General features: G+C 34.6%; 1 long non-coding RNA gene across 2 annotated transcripts; it reads right to left on the bottom strand.

Annotated features, from left to right (window-relative positions):
* Positions 1 to 650: 650 nt before the first annotated feature.
* On the bottom strand, positions 651 to 22,860 carry LOC137391072 (uncharacterized). Of its 2 annotated transcripts, none has more exons than XR_010978102.1 (8): positions 22,723 to 22,860; positions 19,045 to 19,101; positions 17,214 to 17,270; positions 15,045 to 15,177; positions 11,932 to 12,048; positions 10,461 to 10,574; positions 4,994 to 5,131; positions 651 to 1,523 (listed from the first exon to the last, which is right to left on the bottom strand). It is a non-coding gene; the product is annotated as an uncharacterized lncRNA (long non-coding RNA). The 2 variants fall into 2 exon arrangements; XR_010978103.1 differs by having other exon boundaries at positions 11,932 to 12,031.
* Positions 22,861 to 24,986: the final 2,126 nt, after the last annotated feature.

Here is a 24,986-nt window from a genome sequence, read left to right as displayed (position 1 = left end):
AGGACCTCCCATTAGCGTAAAATTTGAAAATTTTTATACAAAATTCTGAGTTGTCTTCTCTTTTGCAAGAGAAGTTATTTTCTCATTAAATTCAGGGCCTCCTATTATGTTTTTATATCTTGAATTAGATAGTCCTAGTTCCAAGCTCTACTTCTTCTTTTTATATAAATTTAGCTAACTATGATATTTAGTTTGGTTCTTTTTACTTGTAATGAACCTTTATTGCATCATTTAATTTTCTATCAATTGGTTAAAAAGGCAAAGTAATCCCTGAAACCCCATTTCAGGGATTTTGCCAACAGAACCTAAGAAAACCGATTTGCAGGCACATCTGTGTGTGCTTTGATCTAAAGTTTATCATACGTATTATTCATAAAATTGAAAACTTATGCTTTCACTTAATAGCTTGTTAGTGGGCATGCATGGCAAAAACAAGCACTTTGTCCATTTAAAAAAAGTTGTAATAAGTTGCAATAAACGCTAGGATGGTATTGACATCAAGTAATTGGTATTGAAACCATCCTAGTTGTCAAATAGAAAACTTTTAAAACGTATATTAATTAAAACAGTACATATATTCATGCTGCCAAATATGCCTGGTAGAGTCAGAGACACCCAATTTTTAAAACATAAATTTCAAACATGGGAGATTTGCATACCTGTGGCCACATTTATTACTTATAAAATTTGATTTAGTCAATTCATTGCTACTGAGGCAAAACTGGGAAATATAGCATATGTGGGGCCCTTTGGATTATAAAAGGTTTCAGATAAGAGCTTTCGATGAAACCATGCAGTAACATTGAACACACTGTGCAGATTGCATGCATGTATATCTAACTCGCATTTATCAACATTGGTCAGCATATTTCTTTAAAAAAAGCCCAAACTTACTCAAAAGGAAAAAAATTGACTCTTTAAGCAACCCCGTCAAGGAGTTGAGTTTACAGAAAAGGAAAGCTCAATATAAGTACGTCAAACAAATTGCTCAAGTGAGTGCAACGGTGACAAATAAAATATTCTTAAAACACAATGAGTTTGTATGAATCTAAAAGTCTTTAGTGCAAATGGAGCAACCTATCAAAAGCAGGCCAAACAGCTGTTACATTACCAAAAGATTAAAAATCAAAGCATTCGCAAGAATACCATAAAACATTTATCAACAAAAGTGGACTATTTTATTTCTGTCAAATAAAGCTGTAGAGCTTCAAAACACTGAGCTCTATAATTGTCTTGCAAATTGTGCGACCATCTCCTGGCACCTCGAGTATAATGTGTGAAGTTGTGGTAGCTGTAACTAATGGCTCTGCACAACGTTTAAAATATGATTTTAGCTAGAGATCTTAGAGGCGATTCGCAAGAGAACTTTGTTGATTGTAGACACGCCCAGCTACAGAAAGAACTTTAAGGTTGGATGTCATTCCAGTCACTTGATGCCTTTTTGGAAATTGAACATCAACTTGTTGTTTGAAGGTTAGGTAATCTAGACCACTTTGCCTCCACTGGTAAATATGCTGCTCTACCTGCAAAGAAACCAGTTATTAACCTGTTAGTATAGTTAAAAATTAGGAGAATGTTGAACACTACTCATTTTACAGACTTTCCCAAGATATCAAACCAGCTTTAAAACAATACTGACTAAAAAGTGTGCTCCATCATGTTGTTTTAGAACGCTTAGGAGATTGGCCAGAAACTTGAAGAGTAGGCTTTTGCAGCTAGCTATATTGGTGGCTGTACTAAATGTAGGTCACACAGAAGATGCTTTCCTACTGAAACTCTGCATAATTATGTTTGCCCTAAAGAGATTGCAGTTCTCACTATGTTGATGTTATGCCTAAAAAAAAAAAACCTAGTAAGCCTTAAAAAATTCTTGTTTCGATGTTGTTAACACAAGTTAACTCAATAAAAGTAAAAAACAACAAACATTATCATTAATGCTTTCTTTTAAGCTAAAGCTTTTTTGTCAAACTATTAGGTAAGAATGGTATCTTTTAAATATAAAATGTAATGAATAGTTGGGTTAAGAAAAGCTTTATTTTACAAACTAATAATTACAGCGTTACCATTCCTCTTATTTTTAAGCAAAATGCACCAAAATCTACAAAACTTTACACATTCAGCCTGTACTGTGATGAGAACCGTGTCTGTCCATATAAAGCCACCGTTGGATAATGGAAAAATATTGCATCCCGCTGGATTTGAACTTGCAACATTTACCTTGCTAGACTGACACTACAAAAACTATGCTAATTAACCTTGTAATAATTTGCAATATTTGAATGCATAATTATTGCAACTGATAATCTTTTACAGCACTCTACACTGCCAGGGTATTTGTTGGTACAAGCCAAGTTGATTCAAAATCTTGAGCTGAGTAAAATTCCTAACTGTCTACACGGTCAATTTTTTCCATGCACAGATTGACTATGAATTGTATAAAAGTCCCTTTTCATTCAGTTGGCCTTTGACACTGTAAGGTTGGTGTGTATGAATATGCCTTTCACTGCAATGCATACATGTACAAATTAAGCATAGGGTTACTGCCAGGTTACTCTGCAAAGCAGAGTTGTCCTCTCGTGCACTCCAAATAAATCCTAAATATTTAGGATTATACATTAATCATTAATTATATAGACATTATTGAAATTCTTTAAATAGTTTAGAAGTTTCTATTAAAACAGATTTTCAGCTTTTGTTTACACCATTTAGTCTCTGCTTATATGATAAAGCTACTCTTTGCCATTAGCATGTCTGTGCAAATGCACTCGTTTATAACAGTTCATCTTCGTAGACTATTTGAGATGACCAAAATAAATTCTAGGTCAGCAAAAAATTTAACTCTGATGCTCATATCAACTGATTTGACAATTAAAAAACATTCAGTTTTGAAGGTAGTAAACATGAATTTGGAGATCAAACAGAAGGTGAGGTGAATAAAAGCCACAAAAGACAGGCTGATACTTGTTGCGGCTAGCTAACAAAGTAAAATCAGTGTCTGTATGACTTATCATTTATCCATCGTCGGGAAGAGCTTGGGAGCAAGATAGATTTTGATGAGACTAGATATCATGACATTCAGCTTGGTATACAGACGGTCTCCAACCTACGAACGAGTTACGTTCCGAACAATTGTTTGTACAGTGAATTTGGTCGTAAGTTGCTTCAGTGCTATATTTTGTATTATACCTTATGCTTAAGGCCTACATGTATATAAGTATATTGAAGGTTTATATTAGTATGTTTAAGGCTTGTATAAGTAACCTGTAAATTGGTTTGTACTGAAAAAACTTTTTAATAAAATGGAGAGAATACTGTGGTGGACGCCGGGCCATGACACAGCATTTCTTATTGATCGTATGTGTTGTCCTTTTTTATTATATCGTTGTTTTAATCGTTATGCTAGAACTTATCTTTGTTGTTCTTTTTTATGTGTCGTCCTTTTATTATACCGTTGTTTCACTCGTTATGCTATTGTTATATCTGATATCATGTTATAACACTATCATTTATCGTCACTTTTATTGTTGTCATACCAACTCGCTAGCGATCCTATTTATTCACCTTGTTAGCCGGTGTTCTCACCGTTTGCCGTTAGGACGGAACAGTTGATATTACTGAATATAACGGAGCGCTCTCATTTATTTGAGCAGAGCAGATAGATGTACGCTCCTCGAATAGTGAAATTTCCTTCGCTAATAAAAAAACTGAATGAAACTACACACACTCTCTTCTTTTTATTTATTAGTCTAGATCGTGCCAAGTAAAGGTCGGCAAACTCCTTTACAATACATACAGGAAAAATAAAAAAAGTTCTTTACGCACTGGAGATACGTTCACACACTAATGCCCTGCAACGAACTGGGCAGAGGAAGGTGGATGCTAGGTGATGCTTCTATGTAGCGCCTCTTTCTGCCGCTAATAAGTCGGTAATACCGTCGGTATTATCGATGAATATACGCGCAGACCTGTTCGTATGTACCGTTGTGTGTAACTCGAATGTTCGTAAGTAGGAAACCGTCTGTATTAACACTCCAAAGCTTTCACTGATAGATCCCCTTCAAATATTTCTGATTTCTTGCGAGGCGAATCATTTTACATATTTTTGACAAAAATGACAATCTCTAATGACAAACTAGTTTAACAATGTATTGGTATCTATAATAGCGAACCCTATGCATCTCATCATTGCTCAAGTTTGGCAAGAATGTAAGCGATATTTTTAAGGACAACTATGAAAATTTTGTTAATAATTTTGGGAACTTTCACCAACTTGACACTTTACCCTATATGGCATTTCTTATGTTGGTCAAACAAAAGCTTTACATAAATTATTTACATTGAGAGGAATTTGCGTTATAATAGGTAAACATGTACATTATAGCAAAATTTGCTGTACAGCTATTCCAACCAGATAAAAATTTGACCTATGCCCATACTACAAAAAATTCATAATTTGAGTTAAAATACTTGGATTTAAGTTAGAATATGACCTAAAAGTCAATGAAAGGAACTTAAGTTTACTTTTCACATAGGAAACAAATACATTATGCTTATGAAACAATGCAAGTGTTTTGGCCTTAAAGTTTGGCTTATTAATGTATATACTTAAAAACATTACTTTTTATTTTGTGGGTTTTCACTGTCCACAAAGGACCCTGGTCCCCGTTAATCCCGAAAATTGAATGGTGACTGCAAAAAACAGCTATGACAGGCCGAACAGGATTTGGAACAAAAGGTACATTTCTCACAAACAGAGATTGTAAATGGTACAAAAATGCAAGTTAAGCAATACGAGTGTCATTCAGAGTTAAAAAAAGCTATAGCTTGTTGCATACTATTAGATACATCGTCCAAATACATATTATTGAAATTTTCAGACTAGCACAAAATTTTTCATCTCAATATTTGTAAAATACATCTAAAAAAATATTGTTTTTCACCAAGGTTCATTCTATGTCACTCAATATTTTGGTGTTTTGACACTCTAATTTACCTTCACTAAGTTCCTTTGTCCGCTCTCCTCTGACCAGAAACCTCCCCAAATATGTAAGCTTTTGTAACCTTGAATCGCCAATTCTTTAGATAACTTGTCTAGCACCAGAGTGGGTGCAGAACATGTTATAGCAACACCCTGCAATTAGTAATAACAAAATAGAAATATCACATTTTTTGAATGAATGATTTTCCGATTTAAATTAAACTCTTTTCATAGCTAATCAATTTGAAAGCTCATTGCTTGCTGCAAAAAAAGGAAAAAACTGAGCAAGCAGAAGTGCATCTGATATTATAGCTTATGACTCTCAATCCCAGCTTTGATATTTGTCACCATTGTGATTTGTAGGCAATAGAAGAACGCGAGTTAAGCAATGTAAAAACTTATTCATATTCTATTAAAAAAGGACTTCAAATATTGAAGTGGTATTTCAAAAGCAATTACTCATTCGTAAAATTGATAGTCAGTAGTCTGACCCTGATCTGGACTTGGCTTTTAGATATTATTGCAAAGTAAAGTTTAGAGCTGGTCACCATAGGTTTTAACTGTGAGTTTCAGTTCCTATCCCAGACACTATGCTTACATATAGTCTGTACAAGTGCTATCATCAGTGGACAGGCAACCAGAATGCAAGAACATGACAACTATAAACATGCAATAAAACTTAGTCAATACTAAGAATGATTATGAAGTTTAAGAATATTAATCAAAATTACGTACAGTGGCACTCGCATACCGTTGTTGCTTGAAAGGTATGTTTCCAAAAGAAAATCTTGTCATTTTTCTAAAAGATTACTAATGCTTAAAGGTTGACTTGCAACAAAATTCACGCTACAGTTATTTGGTATCAAAAGATTCACCATGTCTTACTCTGTTGTGTTGCATGTGCAATATATGTAGAAATGTGATAACATGCTCTTAAAAGCTCAAAAGCGAAAAGTTAATCGCCGCCATCACGAAATTGCCAAAGATTAGAATCCCGTTCCAAACATGGGTCAAATGGAACGTAGCTCAACAAGATGGCTTCTGTTTACACTTTCATGCAACCTCATTCATTCAAATATTTTCACAATTACACTTCACGCATTCAATGAAACGATGTCTATTGACCTCAAGCATCTGTTTCCTCATCACTGTATTGATGTCACTTTGAGCACTGATATCTCAAAACCTACCGTAAAAAATGGTTTAATTTTTAACCTTAGCTCGAAGGAATGCATATCATCATCTGATAAGCATGACAAGCCTGTTGGTCACCTGTGATAGTCAAAAAATGCTGCGGAAATTATGCGCGCTGTTTGGCAGGAAGCATGGGTCACATGATCAGATTGCGACTAGACGATTAGATCAACCCAAAACAAAATTGTAAACTAGCGAGCATCTATATTTGGTAAGAGCTCTTTGGCGAAACCCAAAGTTTATGTCATAAATTAGTGCTACAAGAAGTTTTATGTTGAGCCTTTTACGGAACTTACAATTCATGTGAGAAGATCACATGTCAAAACAATAACCAAATCATTTTACTATGTCAGAGAAATGAATTGATTCCAATCTACGGCGGTTTCGGGATCGCGGAGATTAACTGTTTCTTTTTTAGCTTTTAAGAGCTTGTAATCACAGTTCTCCATATTTTGCACACACAACACAGCAGAGTAAGCCATGGTGAATCTTTTGATACCAAATAACCGTAATGAAATTTTGTTGCAAGTCAACCTTCAACAAGCAAAATGATAACAAGCTCCAGTACCATGCATTGACAACTTGGGCAGCTAAGTCGTACATGCAAATCAGATGAGTATTTTACGGTATTTTGGAAAGGCCAATAATTAACCAATATTTGAGTTTTCATCAAATTAAAGTACATTTAATGGGCCATTTTAGCAGCGCAAAGAAAGCACATTTCTGATGACCATTTGCACCAATTTAGGGCAGGTAGTAGGAGTGAAACAAATTGGTTCGACTTATTTTAGTCAAAAATGGATACAAGTATTAGCCAAATGAAAGTTTGTTACGGAAAGTTCTATCATAAGAACATAATTTGAAATAAATTCTATAATAAACCTCTTGCAGTTGCTTCATTTTGTCCTGCAAACACATTAAAATCTGTAATAGAAAACAAGACACCTATACAAAATCAAAACTGGTAGTTAATTTCTGTTAGTGATGACATATTTTTTATTGTAGTTCTACAATAGCACTATAAGTTCCAAACAGTGCATTAACTATTAATATGTGTCATGATCACAGAATTCATGGTAAGTCGGGATTACAAGATTTGGCAAACACAATTTTGATTCTAGCCTAATTGCAGCAGATTATATGATCAAAAAACTGAAGCACGTTTACCATTAGTGCAAAAACATAGTTCCAAGAAAACTGGTATTAAAGTTTGAGAAACGAAAACCAATGTAAAGTTTTGTTTACATTTCAAAACGACATAGCAACCAATATCAAGATATTGTGATATTTATCTAGATTTCTGTACTTGGATCCAAAAAACTATGCTGAATTTAAAAATCTAAACAGATTTTAGCTGGTTGTCAAAGAAATAGCTGTATATTTATAAGCAAGTGTATTACTTATTTTTGCAGATATTAAAAACAGCTTGATTGTATCGCGATATTGGGCACACCCAAATCATCAACCAAATCTTTAGAAAATTAACAACAGTAACATATTGCACACCATCGGTCACTATATACTTCGACCTTGCAAACTCGAATAATTATTCTCATAACTAAATCTGATTATAATTTTATAAAAATTGAATAATTATTCTTATTATTAAATATTGTAGTAATCTTGTAAGAATCGTTAGGAAAATATCACCACAACTCCCTTTACTTTCACTGCTTTTGACATCAGTTAGAATACCAAAGTACTCATTACAAGCATCCAAAATGTCAAAGTTACCTTTAAAATCGGCAAAAAAGAAACAATTATTTTTAGCGGACACCATTTTTCAGTACTTCTTGTTTAGCATAGCAACGGTTTTAAGTTTTTTTTCGATGGTAAAATACTTTTATTGGCTAAACTGACTTCAGATTCAGAAAGATCATTATTTGATTGGTCCAGACCTACAGGTTACAAAATTTGTTACCAATATTATAAGTTCAGTTGGTGCAACTTCAAAGTTGAATAACTCAACTTCGTGATTTGCGACTTAACCATGTTTTCTGTGACCGCAACCCATATGATCTACCTGCTGATAACTTCAACTCCTTTACTACCAAATGGATCTCTCTACCGCGACATAAGTGTTTCGTGAAACTTAATTTCTAAAAGAGTGTATAAATGGTTATAACTTTACACCCCAATTGTTTATTAACAATATTTTTATAGCAAGTTTGTCAGCATAAGTTTTTATGTTAGTTTATGCCCCCAAAAATATTACAAACGAGTTGTCGAGTGAGAGGGACCACTTTTCGTCCATTTTGAAATTACTGTGAGGTAAGCACAAAACTCTAGTCGGATGATTTATGAATATTATTAGTTTACATGTTAATTAATCTGATGAACATAAATACTCTCATTAGTACTATTGCTCAATAAAGTTGCTCAGTCTATAGATCTGAAGTTAGTAACCATTTATGGCTGTATTGCTTCTGAAATTACTGGTCATCAGTAAGAAGATTTCATAAAACAAGTTTTTGCAAAGCAAAACTATGCTCAGGTTGTAAACGCATTCTTATTTGCTCAACATATGCAAATAATAGCTTTTTTCAATCAGGTATAGATGTAATAAGATAATTTACTAATTAATCAGTAATCGGAAACAATTTGTACAAAAGCTTGCTAAAGCCGCATCATGCAGCACTTGGCCATACAGAAACACATTGCCAAACGAGCTGTACTATTGGTAGTTTAAGAGTTCACACTGAAACAGCTTCAACATAAAAATAAGACATAAGAAATCAGTGCAAAAACTGCTTCGTATTACATTTACTTCATGCCTTGTTGTAATTGAGCATCATACTGCGTGCACAATTAGGAAAAATGGCTGCAAGATCAAAATTTACCAAGTCTTTTATTTGTTAATGAAGCCGTGATAAAAAACAATTTAGACAATTTATGCAGAACTTAAATGCAACTGCATTTCATCAGCATTTTTATAAGCAGGCTTAGTGTAAAAAAAACAGAGTAAGAGCCATACTACAAGTTCATGAAGTTTTGAACAAATTGTTACTTTACCCTTCAATATGTTGTAAAATGCTAAGACAAGGTTAAAAAATTATGGACGCTGTTGGAAGAGAGAACGTTTCAAATGCCTCTAGATTTCATAAAAAAAACAGCTAAAAATGATGGCCAGGGTTCTTGAGGACACTTTTATTTGTATGAAAGATTGGTAGATAGAACATTATTACACAAACAGACAATTCCAGAATTAAAGCGCAAACATTGTGGCCATAAAGGGTAAATAAAAATTGTTTCAAAGTAAAAGCTAAAAGGCTATTGTGCCTGGTAGTAGTAGCATCATTACCATATCATTTTTCTATTGAATAACGTAATACACTTTTTATTAGAATAGAACAGACTTTGGTACATTAATTTGTCCTACATGTGATGGCTCTTAATAAAGACCTAATTTTCACCAATGAAGTGTGCCCTCAGATTAAGATGACCCTATTTATGAACCACACCGCCTATCAGAGTTTTTTAACATACACATTAATCAGCAGAAGGTTTTACGCCTAATGTTACCGACAAAAAATCTAAAAAGTGTGTTGCAGTATGAGCTTGGTCAGGTTCTCATCCTCTTTTGCTGATACAATAGGTAGCAATCAGTAGTCCATTTTCCAAAGGTTTATTTATTGCCCATTTCTAAAACCTTGGTAGCTGTAAAGGTCTAACACAGCTGTTTATTGCAATAATAAACTGTAAAAACAAAATTAATGATTCTCAAATAACTTTGGTCGCTGTTGGCTGTTAACATGCTTTCTATTAGTTAGATGCAGGATGGCGATTGGTTTTTTCCTATTAGGTACAAATATGACCGGCTAACTAATTGCCTACTCACTAATAAGAAATGTTTTGTACAAATATTTTTAGCGCATTGCTCTTGGTTATAAGCGTACATTGTGCTGAGCTGCACTGCGCAGCCTGTTGTACGCACTCAGTTAATGGACTAGACCAAAATCTGATTGTGTTTTATACTTTTTCCATTCGGAAAACCCAGGCTACACTCATTAAGAAATACATTCAATCTTTAAAAATGGTTAATATTTTAATACTTTGATATTGTATTTGTACAATTTAAATATCAATTGTACATGCCACTCCATACATGGTTATTTTGCTTCATAACTATTGTTTTACTGTTTTTGCGGATTGTCAGTGCTATAGTATTTTAGTGTAGCCAACTACCCAATGTGATGACTGCAGTCTCCAGAGCTCACTTTAGTCATCAAAGCCCAATTTAATTATCAGAAGATTAGGACTACAAAAAGTAGAGGACTCATCAACTTACCCTTCAGTTTTTCAAAACACTTGTAGGCCAATATGATTAGTTCTGTGAGAACATGATTAAAGAACAATAGTTCTGCGTGGTGAGCTCATCTTCGTTCTCTAGATTAAACAACTTCTACAAAAGAACAAAGATTTTAACATTGTATAAAAAAATAAGTTGATGAGGACTTTATGCACAGAGTCTATGACCACCTTCAATTTGGTATTGGAAAAAATGTTGAAAGTGAGCTACCGTTAAACCTATATTTGAATGCACCTTGATTTGATTGGCACCGCTATTTGGGACCACATCAGGAAATTGCTTTGAAAATCGAGCGCCATCTTTTTAATGAACGCCAACTCTATTTGAGGAAGTAAGTTACCTTATCAGTATATGTATAGGTTTAGGTATATTTACCTTTTGTGAAAATATAGCAAGGAGCTTTTAAGGTCCAAACACACTAGGCGATTTTATTGCAAGCGTCATGAGGGCGAAGATATCGCTGGTGCGTGCATAAACACACTCGAGCGATTTACTAGCAAAATGATATAATGGGCACGCTCACAAACTGCCAATAAAAATCCGTATCATTAGTTTTTTCGGAGTTGTTGATAAATTTAGGCCAGTCAAAATGTCGTCGTCTAGGCTACAACATAAACAACCTCCACATTTGTTATTAAACCTATCTCCCTTTCAAAGAGTGTACACTGCCTACACTACAAGAAGACAAAAGAAAAACGATTCTTGTATTTTTAGCTGTATTGTTTTTACAATTTTTTATACATATTTTATTTTGTAGTGGTTTTTCATATTTAATATATTAAATATTTACCATTCTCAAGATGGTCAACCGGCGCAACGATTGACTCCGGATGTTGGTTTTCAACTCGTTTTTTTTTTAATTTTGTTATGATGGACAGAACTGGGAGTGCTATTATTAAATTCATGAACAATTGAGTGTTCGTTCTGAAGATGTTTCGTAACAAAATAGAAAATTGGAGCTGATGTACGTTGTTGAACATCGGTAAGAAATTTTTACCCGCCGTAAAATTACATTCTGGTAAGAACTAACCAATCGAAATGCATCTCGTTAGCAATAAAGTTGTGTAGAGAAATTCTAGCTTTATCGCTCTGCATGAACACGCTGAGTGAATTTTAACGCAGATTAGCTCTAACGCAATATCGCTCTAATTATCGCCTAATTTGTTTTCACCTTAAGAGAATGCTTCAGCGATAACACTTGTTCTATTGAGTCAAATATGCTACAAAGCAAAAAATTACTCTGAATTTGTTGTCGGGGTTTTATAAAAACACCATTATCAGCTTTTCAAATGTCTTAACCGCCAGTACATCAGCAGCCATAATTAAACATTGTCCCAAAAACAAGCGGCCTCAAACTGCCTAAAATATCGTACTAATCAAACATTCCATGTTAAGTGGAAAGAAAATGGGATAAACTACAGCATTGAAATTAAAGCACTCTCGCACTCACTTCATGAACAGTTCTGTCAAAATCTTTACTGATAACTCAGCTTGCACTTTTATTCCATAAGTGCCAGAGTCACATCTAGGAGCAATAGGTCGGCTTTGCGCTAGAGGACAAGCAAGGCTAAAAGTGATAAAAATTAGATAATACACAATAAACTTTCAAGTTCAATTAATGATGAGGGAGCAAAAGTATCCTACATGGGAGCTATTGCACACTTTAAACATGATATTTGTACCTCACAAACTCACATGGTCTTTTAGAGTAAAGTAGATGCTCCTATAACGTATACCTCCTATAGCATAAATTCTAGAAAAAGTCGGGCAATTTTGTGAAGTTTTTGCTTCGTACCGCGTAAAAAACTCCATATAACTTAAAATGTATCATCGGGCGAGTTCTAAAGTTTGATTTGATTGTTAGTCTGTCTCGCCACACCTGCGAGAAAAGAAAGCGACATACAGCGGTGTCAAAAAGTATTTGTCCACCTCAAACCTCACTGCCCATTTTAGGTAAATTTGTTGTAGTAGTCATGTAGAGGGATTAAACCCTGACAAACCATGCATCATTTAAAAGTAAATTAACATTAGATCTTGTTGACACCATCAGTAATAAAATTACGGTTAATCAGGGATCAATAATCATTTATAGGCCAATCAATGTGAATAAGTGCTTATTAACTCATTTTCAAACGCAATATGACATTATTAATTTTCAAGTGGAATATTATCACAACAATAAAGATCCTGTTGGACAGCATGTGCAAAGGTTTACAGTTTTGCTTGTTAAAAGAGGAACAGCTAGAGATCCCAGAATTCATACCAGCGTCAACATCAACCATGGATAAGAAATGTGTCAACGACCTCATCATTCGCCTGCATACGATGGGCAATCTGAGCAATAGAAAAATAGTGAAGAAGCTTAGAGTATTTCAATCTAAAGAAAATTAAGTGGTAAAGAAATGAATGCAGCATCAAACCACCAAAGATCTACCACGATCAAGGCGTTTGAAAAAACCAGCTGTCCAACATGATTGCTGGTTTCAGATTATGAACACTCAAGCGCTCGTGAGGCTTGTTCACAGCATGCCTAAGGCTGCAGAATGGTTATAGTCTGCAAAGGCTACCAGATAAAATATTAAAATGCAAAACAACCCCAATGGCTTTTTTCTGGGCCCATAACAGTACAAGACTGTTATTTTCAATTTAGAAAATAATTAAAGAAGAGATAATAACGAAATTTGCGATGACATATTTTCTGGTATGCAGTTTGAATTAGTAGGCAGCGGTTGATACAATAGAAGATATTTGGCAATTTTAAAATCTAGTTATTTCTATTTTTCAGCTCATTAGGATTGTTTTGATACAGGGTTTTATGTATGCGGTGCAAAATATTTCAAATTATGATGAATTTATTGCAGTGCTACACTTACTTAAACAGGCAGACAAAGATTTTTTCCCAACACTGTACATAAAGCATTATACATATAATACATACAATTTCCATGACATTCTGACTCTTGTGATAATTTGTCTGAAGTGACAACGGAACAGAGAATAGGTACATATAGCAGTGCAATTGTTGATAAATACTTTAAGGCTATTGGTCGGTGCATCTGAATGTCACGAGTTGGAGTTGCAATCTTGAGCTCTTAAGAACGAATAGATGACGAAAAGGTACTATCGCTTTTTTATAGTGAAACTATTTTTTCTTAGTCAATTGTTGTAAGTCGCTGTCGCGTCAAACTATGCGCTCTTCATCAAATTATTGTTAAATTACCACAATCATGGTCTATTAAACCAATGAGGTTGATCATGAAAAGTTGTCGATGAAAACCAATAATACAGTTAAGGCACCGCCAATACATTCAAAAGAATTTAAGTCGGATTCTCACATGAGCGAGTTTGGAAAGGTCCTGAAATGGTTTAGACAATTTACATGTATGTTAACATTCTTATAATGAAAAATCCTTATCATGTAAACGTTCCTAGAACTGATCATCTCATTTTAGCAGCGCCTACTGTACAGTCATGTCTGATATGAGAGCAAAATGCATTCTGGGACAAAAGCTCGCAAGTTAATTTTCTTAAAGTCCTATCTCAAAAATGTTTTTTATATAAATTAACTAAAGATAAATTATTGTGTTGCCATCCTCTAAAAAACTACCAATAAGAGATATTACAATGAAAAAATACATGATTTTATCTATTCATGCTCTATACCCATGCCCCCAAGGCTACAAATACCTATGTAAAGGTTATGGTCTGCATTAAAATGTAGCAGTATTATGTACAACATAATTTTGAGTAGTGGCAGTATGCAGCAGTCCATACAGTAGCATACCGTATGGAGTTCTTACCTTTCAGAGAATCATAGCACTAATGATTGTGAGAGAGAGAGAGAGAGAGAGAGACCTGATGCAACACGCTTGGTACGCTACACTTTTGTGGCATCGCATAAACAAACTTAAAGTATAAATTTAATATAACTGAATTCAGCTTAATAAAACATTCTTGAAAAAAACGTTCTGATCTTATATTAGAGCTAATTCTATTTTTTCTTCATTTTAATTTTTAAATCATCTCTTCCTGGCTGGAAACTTCTCGATTTGCTTATACTCTCATTTTCAGCCAACTTTTTTAAAACAAATCTGAAGCAGACCTGACGGGAAAACCGAGTGACGTAGTTTCCGTAACTGGCCTTTCGCATCTTTGGGCATTTAGTGATACATCAAAAACCACCTTGCAAGCTCGCATCTCTAATTTTCTAGAATTTCAAGGCGAAAGTGGGTAGTGAGATAGTGAATGGTACAGAATTTGTGTAAACATAAATTGCTTGAATTCTTAAATCTATTTATTGGTTATTGTTATATATATATATATATATATATATATCAATATATTTATTTTGAAGGTTTGGGGTAGACTGACGCAATCTTCTGAAGAATCAATTGATTTCCTATAGCCGGTTTGTGTATTGACTTGTGTTCGCTTCAAATTCTGTATCATTTACGATTTTGCTACCCATGAAAGTTTATTATAAGTTATGACTAATGTGTTGAGAGTATATGGGAGGTCATTAAGTACAAAGCCCATCAAGTCAAGTAGTCAATGATGACTTACCAGCTGTTCAAAATTAGGTTGGGTACGTGTCTAATGACAGGGAAGAAGCGTTCAACTGACATTTATGATCTAATCATCGCCAAAATCTTCCGGAAGACAATGCAAGGAAGAGGACCTTGATGACCGCCCAGGCCTATATAGATGAACGAACCGTGAGTCACCACCAGTTTGTATGTCAATGAATTTGATATAGAAATACATAAAGTGCTGGTCAAATGAAAAGCAATACATGAGATGTTATGGATGAATAGCTATGCAAATGGCTTTGTGCTAACCCTTGGTATGAAATATTACCCAAGCCTGTGTCATTAGACAGCAACCACATTTGCTAGTTAAAGCTCTAATTTTCAAATAAATTAGACAATGCTATGTAAATACATGTAAGATAATATCATAGTTGTTAAATATAAATACAAACTTGTAAAAATCCATGATACGAAACCGAGTTTTAACCCGTTGATCCTTGCTCGATCTAATCAATGCGTGTCAGTAAACCTAGACAATATGTCCAGCAATCCGAAGTTATTAATTTTTTACCAAATATAGCTAAACGTGCTAACAATGCAATGATATTTGGTGAAACAGCAGTACAAAACGTCGGACAACCTACAGCAGATGTCATCAAACAGAAAAAAACAGTATGTCACCATTATTCGGGCTAAAACTATAAAAGTTCGCACGATTTTAAACACTCATTAAACATTTACAGATAATATTCATCCATAGCACACTCATCATCCTTTCATGACTCAAAATATACTGGAAATTTATATTTATTATCATAAAATTCCACATTTGTATCACAGTCATTTATGACCTACCAACGAATGAGTCATATTGATTGTTTCGCGATATCATTCTAATAAAATGTGTTATTATAATGAAAGAAGTAGATAAAGATAAGTGAAAAATGTTACAAATGGAAGTGAAATTCAGAATCTAACATCCTGCGAAAAAATTAATTTTATTAGTTTTTGCTGTTGCTTAAAAACATATTTTGTAAACAGAACTATATGGAAGCCTGTATTCCGCCATTAAGGTTTCTGCCACAGCCTACGCAATTCCGTAATACCAGCTGTGAGGGTTCAGAGGGCTAACATTGATGAGATACTGCATTATTTACTGTTTTGGTTAGTATTGTTCCTTATACCTAAATTGTAAAAACAAATGAAAAATAATTTTCTTTTGTTTTGCAGGTACAACTACAAAAACATTGACAACAAGCGTGATAATCTCAAATCAGAAGATTGGAGACTAAAATTATAAAAACACTACACCATTCTATGTCATTTTAATTGAACAAGTTGAACTGACTGAAACATGCTACATCTCCGGTGTTTTTTTGTGTAAAACCTAACTTAATACATGACACCAGCATAGTCAGCGTGATATTTAAATGCAACTATAATTATTTCCCGAGTTGCATTAGTCCATAGCAAGCATAGTTGCTGAATATTGCACATCTTTCAAGTGGAGTAAACCCAGCACTTATACATTCTGCTCCAAGAGTTCTTGTGCCAAATCTCAAACTCAGCAGTCAAAATTCTAGCCAACAAGATAAAAATACTCAAACTTTTAAATATCAAGATTTGAGAGAAGATAATTCCCGAATTTCCAGTGAGTATAATACTACTTTTTACTAACAAAAGTCAACCAAAATACCATGAGAACAGTAATACACAGTGTGGGTAAGGTTAGTCGGCTAGGCTATTAAAAACTAGATGAAATCATAATTGTTATATACAGGGTTTAGCTTTATAAGAGGGTCAGTATGGTGTAATCTCAAGAGTTCAAAACTTTCAAGTTGGAAACATTTGAAAACATTGAAATCAATATTCAGAGGCTAAGCATGACAATAAACCACAAAAATTTTCGTTTTAATGTCATGACCAGAACTATATTGATTGCTAATTATGATTTTTGTTATGTGGGTCTACAGAAAAAGCTATCTTGAATAGTACTCCACCCTATCCTATTATAATTAGTTAAAACAATATGATTTTTAAATTTCTTGTTGGCATGAGTAACAGTAACAAAATAACAAGAAAAGAGGGCGTTCAGCTACTAAAGACTAAGACACTGTTGTTATCAAAATTATAGACCATATAATTAAACCCTGAAAATAAAATTTAAAAAGGAGTCACACTGTTTTATCTTGTCAGTACATACCTGCAACCAAAAGCAAGTCAGGCATCATAGCATCATTACGAAACACGATTGCAGAATCTACAGAAAAAAAATACAATTGATGGTGAGCATGCATTCATGTTGACCAAGATAAGTTAGTCAGTACATCACAAGTTAGACAAAGACACACGAGTAACGCATGTAAACAAGTGCCAGCCATGTAAACAAGTGCCAGCGAGGTGTTGACAGTGGCTGATGGGATTAGCCATTTCTCTGAACTAAACAATCACCAGCCACGCTATTACATAATGCCATACACTCAGCTATACACAAATGGATGTTTAAATAATGCTAGCTACTAGATTATGACCTTCAGTTCTTGAACAGGGTAATGTCTGGCTCTGAAAGCTAAAGCTCACAAGATACAAAAGGTGTCCCACAGCACATTGGAGAACTATCAAGCAAATTTAGTCATTGATTTTGCTAATGCTGCACACAAATTTGTTGCTAACTAGCATATTAATGTGTATACAGAGAGCTTAATTATTTTGCATGTATCTGTATCATGGTTCAAAAGCTAAGCTTGCTGAAAAATTATTTAGTAATTCATATCTACCAAAGCATTATGAATTATAGCAACTCTCGACTACTGCCAATCGCTTGACATTTCTACAGTTTCTTCGGCTTTTATGACTACAGAGGTTTTCTTGGTTTGCGATTAGGTTATCTGGAGTGTTCTTGTCCCTGCATGCACATATATCTTTTTTGATCACTCAAACCTTATCTCTATCTCTTCTTCGAGTACATAGAACAGTTTAAGTATTGTTCAATATATATACTTAAATTGTAATTTTACAGGTGAAAATCACTTTTTATCATTTTGCAGGTAGAACTACAAAAAACATTGGCGACAAGCGTCAGAATCTCAAATAAGAAGAATGGAGACTAAAATTATAAAAACACTACACGACTCCATGTCATATTTAATTGTACTAGTAGAACTGACTGAAACATGCTATATCTATGGTGTTTTATGTGTACAACCTAAATTATTACAAGACACCAGCTTAGTCATCATGATATTGAAATGCAATTATAATTATTTTCATAGTTGCATTAGTTCGTAGCAAGCCTGGTTGTTGAATATCACACATCTTTCAGTCCCAGTAAACCCAACATTAATCCATTCTGTTCAAATAATTCAAGCACCAAATCTCACACGCAGCAGTCTAAATTCTAGCCAACAAGATAAAAATACTCAAACTTTCTATTTACAAGATTTGAGAGAAGATAACCCCATGAATTTTCAGTGAGTTTCACTCCTAGTGCCAAACCCTAATTTGTACTAACAAAAATCAGCCACAATACAATCAGGACAGTATTACACAGTGTGGGTAAGGTTATTCGGCTAGGCTATTAAGAACTAGATGAAATCATATTTGTTATAGACAGGGTTAAGCTTTATAAGAGGGTCAGTATGGTGTAATCTCAAGAGTTCAAAACTTTCAAGTTAGAAACATTGGAAAACATTGAAATCAATGTTCAGAGGCTAAGCATGACACTAAACCACAAAAATGTTAATTTTAATGTCATGACCAGAGCTATATTGATTGCTAATTATGATTTTTGTAATGTGGGTCTACAGAAAAACGCTATCTTAAATAGTACTCCACCCTTTCCTATTATAATTAGTTAAAACAATATGATTTTTAAATTTCTTGTTGGCATGAGTAACAGTAACAAAATAACAAGAAAAGAGGGCGTTCAGCTAAAGACTAAGTCACAGTTGTTATCAAAATTATAGACCATATAATTAAACCCTGAAAATAAAATTGAAAAAAGAGTCTCACTGTTTTATCTTGTCAGTACATACCTGCAACCAAAAGCAAATCAGGCATCATAGCATCATTACGAAACACGATTGCAGAATCTACAGAAAAAAAGACAATTGATGGTGAGCATGCATTCATGTTGACCAAGACCAGTTAGACAGTACATCACAAGTTATGGTGTGTTTACACTGGCCAGGACCGACTCCGATTAGGTGCCAATACTCTGACTCAGACCGGTACCTCAGACATTTCACGTATGGGTGCCGACACCGACTCCCCTTTACATTGCAACGATCGAACCATTTTTTTCGGTACCAACAGCCAATCACAGCGCTTCGCCGTTCTGACCTTCACCCAACCACGCAAAGACGAGTACACATAAAAATCAACGCATTTGATGTGGAAAATTATATACTAGTACTACACTATTACTACTGCTCCTACTACTATCGCTAGAAGCAACTACTGAATGCCGAATGGAATCTTCCGATGACGATTAGATTTTGTTGATGGCAGGATCAGCTGCGGGAGCTCTGACAGTCTGTATTATATGTAATTATATGTTTGTATATATTTTATGTCTATAAATATTTTATTGTATGTGTTTTTCTTTTTATTATAGCCTTGTTACTCGTTAGGCCATCAATTGTCGTCGTTTATGTTGTCATATCAACGCACTAGCGGGCCTAATTATTGGCCATTTAAACATTGTTACCTGGTGTTCCTACTCGGTTCCGTTAGCCGGAACGGGCAATTTTATTGTATATAAGGGCGCAACGCTCACTTAGTAGACAGAGCGAATGGCTGTACGCTCCTCGGCTAGTAAATTTCCTTCGCTAATAAAACCTTGAATAAAATCACACTCAATTTATTTCTGTATGAAATAATTTAGATCGTGCCAAGTAAGGGCCGGCAAATTCATTTAAAGTAGTACATGTAGTTGAACTAGTAGTAGTACTAGTAGTAGTCATACAACTGGCTATTCACTTTTAATTAATTTAAATAAAAGCTCACTATCAGAAAGAGCACTAGGGAAAGTTTAATGACAGTCTCTTAGCCTCTCATTAAACCTACCCTTTCGCTTCATAAACTTAGAACTGCCATTAAAGCTTAGGCTCATTTAATCAGAGGCTCCTAGCTTATGATTGGCTGATGAGCTGCTGGGATTCACCGGACACCGACTTTCAAATCAGCACCAACACCGATCTCTCTGCTCACACCTACCGATGCCGACACCGACTCATCAAATTGGTCTGTGCTCGACAAAATGGGTGACAAAATCGGCCAGTGTACACGCACCATTAGACAAAGAAGCATGAGTAATGCGTGTAACAAGTGCCAGCGAGGTGTTGACAGTGGCCGATGGGATTAGCCTGAACTAAACAACCCCCAGCCATGCTATTACATAATGCCATACCCTCAGCTATATACAAATGGATGGTTAAATAATGCTAGCTACTAGATTATGACCTTCAGTTCTTGAACTGGGTAATGTCTGGCTCTGAAAGCTAAAGCTCACAAGAGACAAAAAGGGTCCTGCAGCACACTGGAAAACTATAAAGCAAATTTTAGTCATTGATTTTGCTAATGCTACACACAAATTTGTTGCTAACTAACATATTAATGTGTATACAGAGAGCTTAATTATTTTGCATGTATCTGTATCATGGTTGATTAGCCAATCAAAAAAATGTTCAAAAGCTAAGCTTATGGCAAAATAGTCATTTTCTCTTAAGTAATATCTGCAACTGGGAATATTAATAATATCATTCAATAATATAAACATCCATGGTAAAAGAATTTTCTCATGTCATGCGTATCTAATATCCTTCACAAAGCCTTGTTAGCAAAGCTGATGCTACATGTAGTTCTAGCATTATACAATGTTGCTCCATTTTTCGTCCTAAATTTCTATACTGAAAAATGAACTACTGCTAACTTTTGCCTTGCAATGGAAGCTTTGATAAGCATATGGTACGGAAATAATTTTTGTATGAATATTACAATATAAATTACAGTCAAACATGGATAACTCGGCCACGGATAGCTCAAAAACATGGTTAATTCGAACAGTTTCTTTGGTCCGTTCCCACGTAATGATAAATTGCTATAGATAACTCGAACTCAACACTGTTAATTCGAACTGTTTTTTTGCCCAACAGCTACCGAAACGGCCTATTCAAAGCCATAGAGGTAAACTTCATCTTTTCGTAATTCATAAGCGTCGTTATTACCACCATCGGCAAAATATTTTTGTCAACGACTTGTCTAAAAGTTTGGTGAAATTTGATTTATACTGCGATACGATGAATAGCACGGGCTAGCCGGGTCACGCGCGCAAGAATTTTCGCCACGCACATACAAAACAAAAATCGCATGTTGTTTTGTATGTGCGTGGCGAAAATCCTTGAGTGCGTGACTCGGCTAGCCCGTGATGAATAGTTTTCCGACGTTGATTCCGTGTTGAATCAACGTCGGAATGTTGAATGTTTAAAACGTCTTAAAAAATGTTGTAATTAAACGTATACGTTGTCTGAGCTACAAAAAACTATTCATCGTTTGACTTAAACACAGAATACGTGTGTACATTCAATAAGTATCTATTAAAAAAGCGTGAGTGATATAGAATGTACCGTAAAACCTCGTAAAACTTCTAATTGAACTGCCTCGGAGTGTTGCTCTTAACGAATCCCAGGTAAAGTAAGGTAATCTGCATAAACTTCAAGAAAAAACGGCAAAATTGATCGTGGGTAAAACCCCAAAAGAAAAAAATGTCTTTTCTTTTGAGCATTTCAACAACGATCAAGTTTTGCCAATGTCAATCTGAAATACGTCCTGGCAATAACATCACCTCAAACAACAAACCAATCTCAAGTGATAGAAAAATCTCTATACTTTTTCATGAAAACGTTTTAAACTTTACATTAGAAGCATTTAATTTGAAACAAACCATTTGTGCTTTTGATTTATATTATAGTTTGTATATGTACATGTATCTACTAATAAATAAGTAAATATATGGACTTGTGACAGTGCTCTGATAACTTGAATGCTCTGATTATTCGAACACTTTTGCTCGGTCCCTTGAAGTTCGAGTTATCCATGTTTGACTGTATATACCATTTCACTATTCAGTTCTTAAACATCCTTCTGTAAACCATATTATTGAAACAGTTGCTGTACATTTTTGAATCCCTTGAAATCTTTAAAAAGTTGAAAAACTTATCATTCGCGACCTCGAAGCTTTAATGTAAAGCATGCATCTAGCAACCAGTTATCAAGACAACATTTTTCTGTAATCCATATCTACGGAAACATTACCAAGGATAGCGACTCTCAATTCTTGCAAATCACTTGACATTTCTACAGTTATCTTCAGCTTTTAAAACTACATATGTTGTCTTGGCCTGCGCGGTCAGGTGAGTTTTTGTACCTGCATATTTTTTGCTCCCTATAACTTTATATCTAAGCATTCATAACAGCCTTTCTCTTCTTTGATTTTCTGCTTTTCAGTTGTTATACGACTAACACATATATAAAGTCAGAATGACTGCGTTTAAAACATGAACATGAAATAAATGTTAGGCTACAATCATTCAGGCTTCTAATAAAAGTCCTAATTTTTTGTTACTTTGGATGAGTGACAACCACAAATTCTTTAGTTCAATGTAATCCCCAAGGTACATGGTAAGCCAGAGCTAAAGCATAAGCACACATACCTGCTACCTCCACTATCTGTCCTATTTCTTAAATAGATTTTTAGCCTATCCTTGTTTGTCTAAATCAGAAACTAAAGCTAAAAGCCTGACTGTAACGAGATGGAATGAGGTAGATTTACAGCCTTACTTAGGCCTGGTTCAAACCAATATGGCATCTAAGACACGCGTGACAGAGTACCTGTTATGCAAGCGATCGCTCATGGACTACAAGCTCAGAGTGCGCGACTATTATGTCCTACAGAAAGAAATGTCGTCATTTGCGCAATTAAATTAATTTTATGCCCATACGCAGCTACACAATTTGTTTGCTTTCCAGCTGTTGGATACATAATGAGTCGAGATTACGCAGCTGTCCCCAGGTCTGAACCCGGCCTCACCTTAGCATGCGCAGACAAAGGAGTGCCACACTGATAATTTCAAGATAAGATAAACTTCACTACAGGATTTGTAAATTTTTGATGGTTTTAATTTATACGCTACCACGTGCACAATAATATATATTTATACAATATATCATTATATTTTTAAAACAACAACTGCAAGAGACTTGCCAAATCATTAGTTCAAAAGGCAATGATGAAAGCGGGGATGAATTTGAGCACAAATTTAAAAAACAATATATGCATAGTGCATAAAATGCTTTAGAAAAAAATATATTTGAAGCATATAGGTGTCTTTTAATGCTTTTTAAATGCTTTCTGGAAGGCTCACCTATCTGGTATGTCTATGAAATTTATTTTAAGACTGCAGGGCTTTCTGCAATGCTTTAAAACAGTATACAGTTCACAAGCTATCGGCATGCTTAATCCATCATGGCTAACTGATTGTCAATGACAGTAGTTTAAAAACACTGCTACATTGGGCAGCAGTAAAAACTTTTGTTAAATCTTTTCTTTTTCAGTTTAATATATATGATATCTGAGTAAATACAACATCTTTAAAATTTATTGAAAGCCTTTTACTAAAAGCATTGGAGTAAGTAAGAACGTCAAAGTTCAGATTGACAGTGAAATGGCATTGCCTTAATTAGTGTGTCTCTATCAAAGCCGGGCACTGCTACACTTTTGCTGCGTCATTTGCTGTTAATTTCTCTCATCCTTTGTCCAGCTGGAGACACTCCATAAGTATTACGTAATTACTCTTGCATTGAGGGTCTGCTGCGCCAAATTGGACATTCACTGATCCCCATAGCTCCTTGCTCTGGAGTGATTATTTCTAATCACAATCATTCTAAACATAGATGTTTGGATTCATCAAATTGAAAAACATTTAAAATCCCTAATTGGAAATTATGCAACTCCTATTAAAACATACATGATAATAATTGAAAACTACCGTATGATAGGACAATCTTGTGCCAACACAATCTGTTTGAACTATTATAGCAATAACAAGTAACAGTTATTAGCGGAGAACATTGGCTAACAGAACATTTCAGGGGTTGATGTAGATCTGGCCATCCATAGGAGCTTATTTGAGAATTGAACAATGAACCACAGTTTGAATGCCAGGAGTTCTAATTGAACAGGCAACGGCTGTCTAAAAAGATAATGAAACTTATGAAAGGTTGGGAAGTTAAAAAGGAGCCTAGCTTAATCATTCTCCAAGTTTGTGATGACAGCTCACACCTAAAAAACAGAAGAACATTGTTTGGTTTAATCCAAACTTGTAAATACTAATGATTGGATCCGATAAGCGCCCCTAGCCCATATAGGTTGCTGTTTTTTAGGTTTGGCTAACAGCTGAAGCCAAATAAGTAACTAATGTATTATTATTATTGTACCAGAAAATGTGGCCAATATCTTATTATTGGGTTATATAACATCTATAATAGATGTTATATAACTCAATTATAAGATATTGGCCAAATTTTATGGCAAAAATTTCATTAAGAGTTGAAAAACATGTTTTCTTGAGTTGTTTGTGATAGATAGCCAAGCTACTTAATTGCAACGCAAATAAATGGCATTTTGTGCATTTCAAAAGCATAGTAGCCAGAGCTAATGCTTTCACTTCTACATATACAGTTAGGTAGTTGGTATAATGAATCAATTTGGGAGTGGCTACCGGTTTCTGTCTAGATTGCGTAATAGCAAATGTGCTGAGGTTCTACCGTTCTGCTATGTCATACTCTGAACGTTTGCTGAGCCCTAGGTTTGTTGTTGATCTGTATTTCATTTTCATAACAATAATTTTATGAGCCTATAAATCTGGAATATTTGATATAAAAAAATTTCATAAAAGGCTTTTATAAATAGACTTGG

Source organism: Watersipora subatra, chromosome 3 (assembly GCF_963576615.1).
Source record: "Watersipora subatra chromosome 3, tzWatSuba1.1, whole genome shotgun sequence".
Lineage (NCBI taxonomy): Eukaryota > Metazoa > Bryozoa > Gymnolaemata > Cheilostomatida > Watersiporidae > Watersipora > Watersipora subatra.
This window is presented reverse-complemented; position numbering and strand designations above follow the sequence as displayed.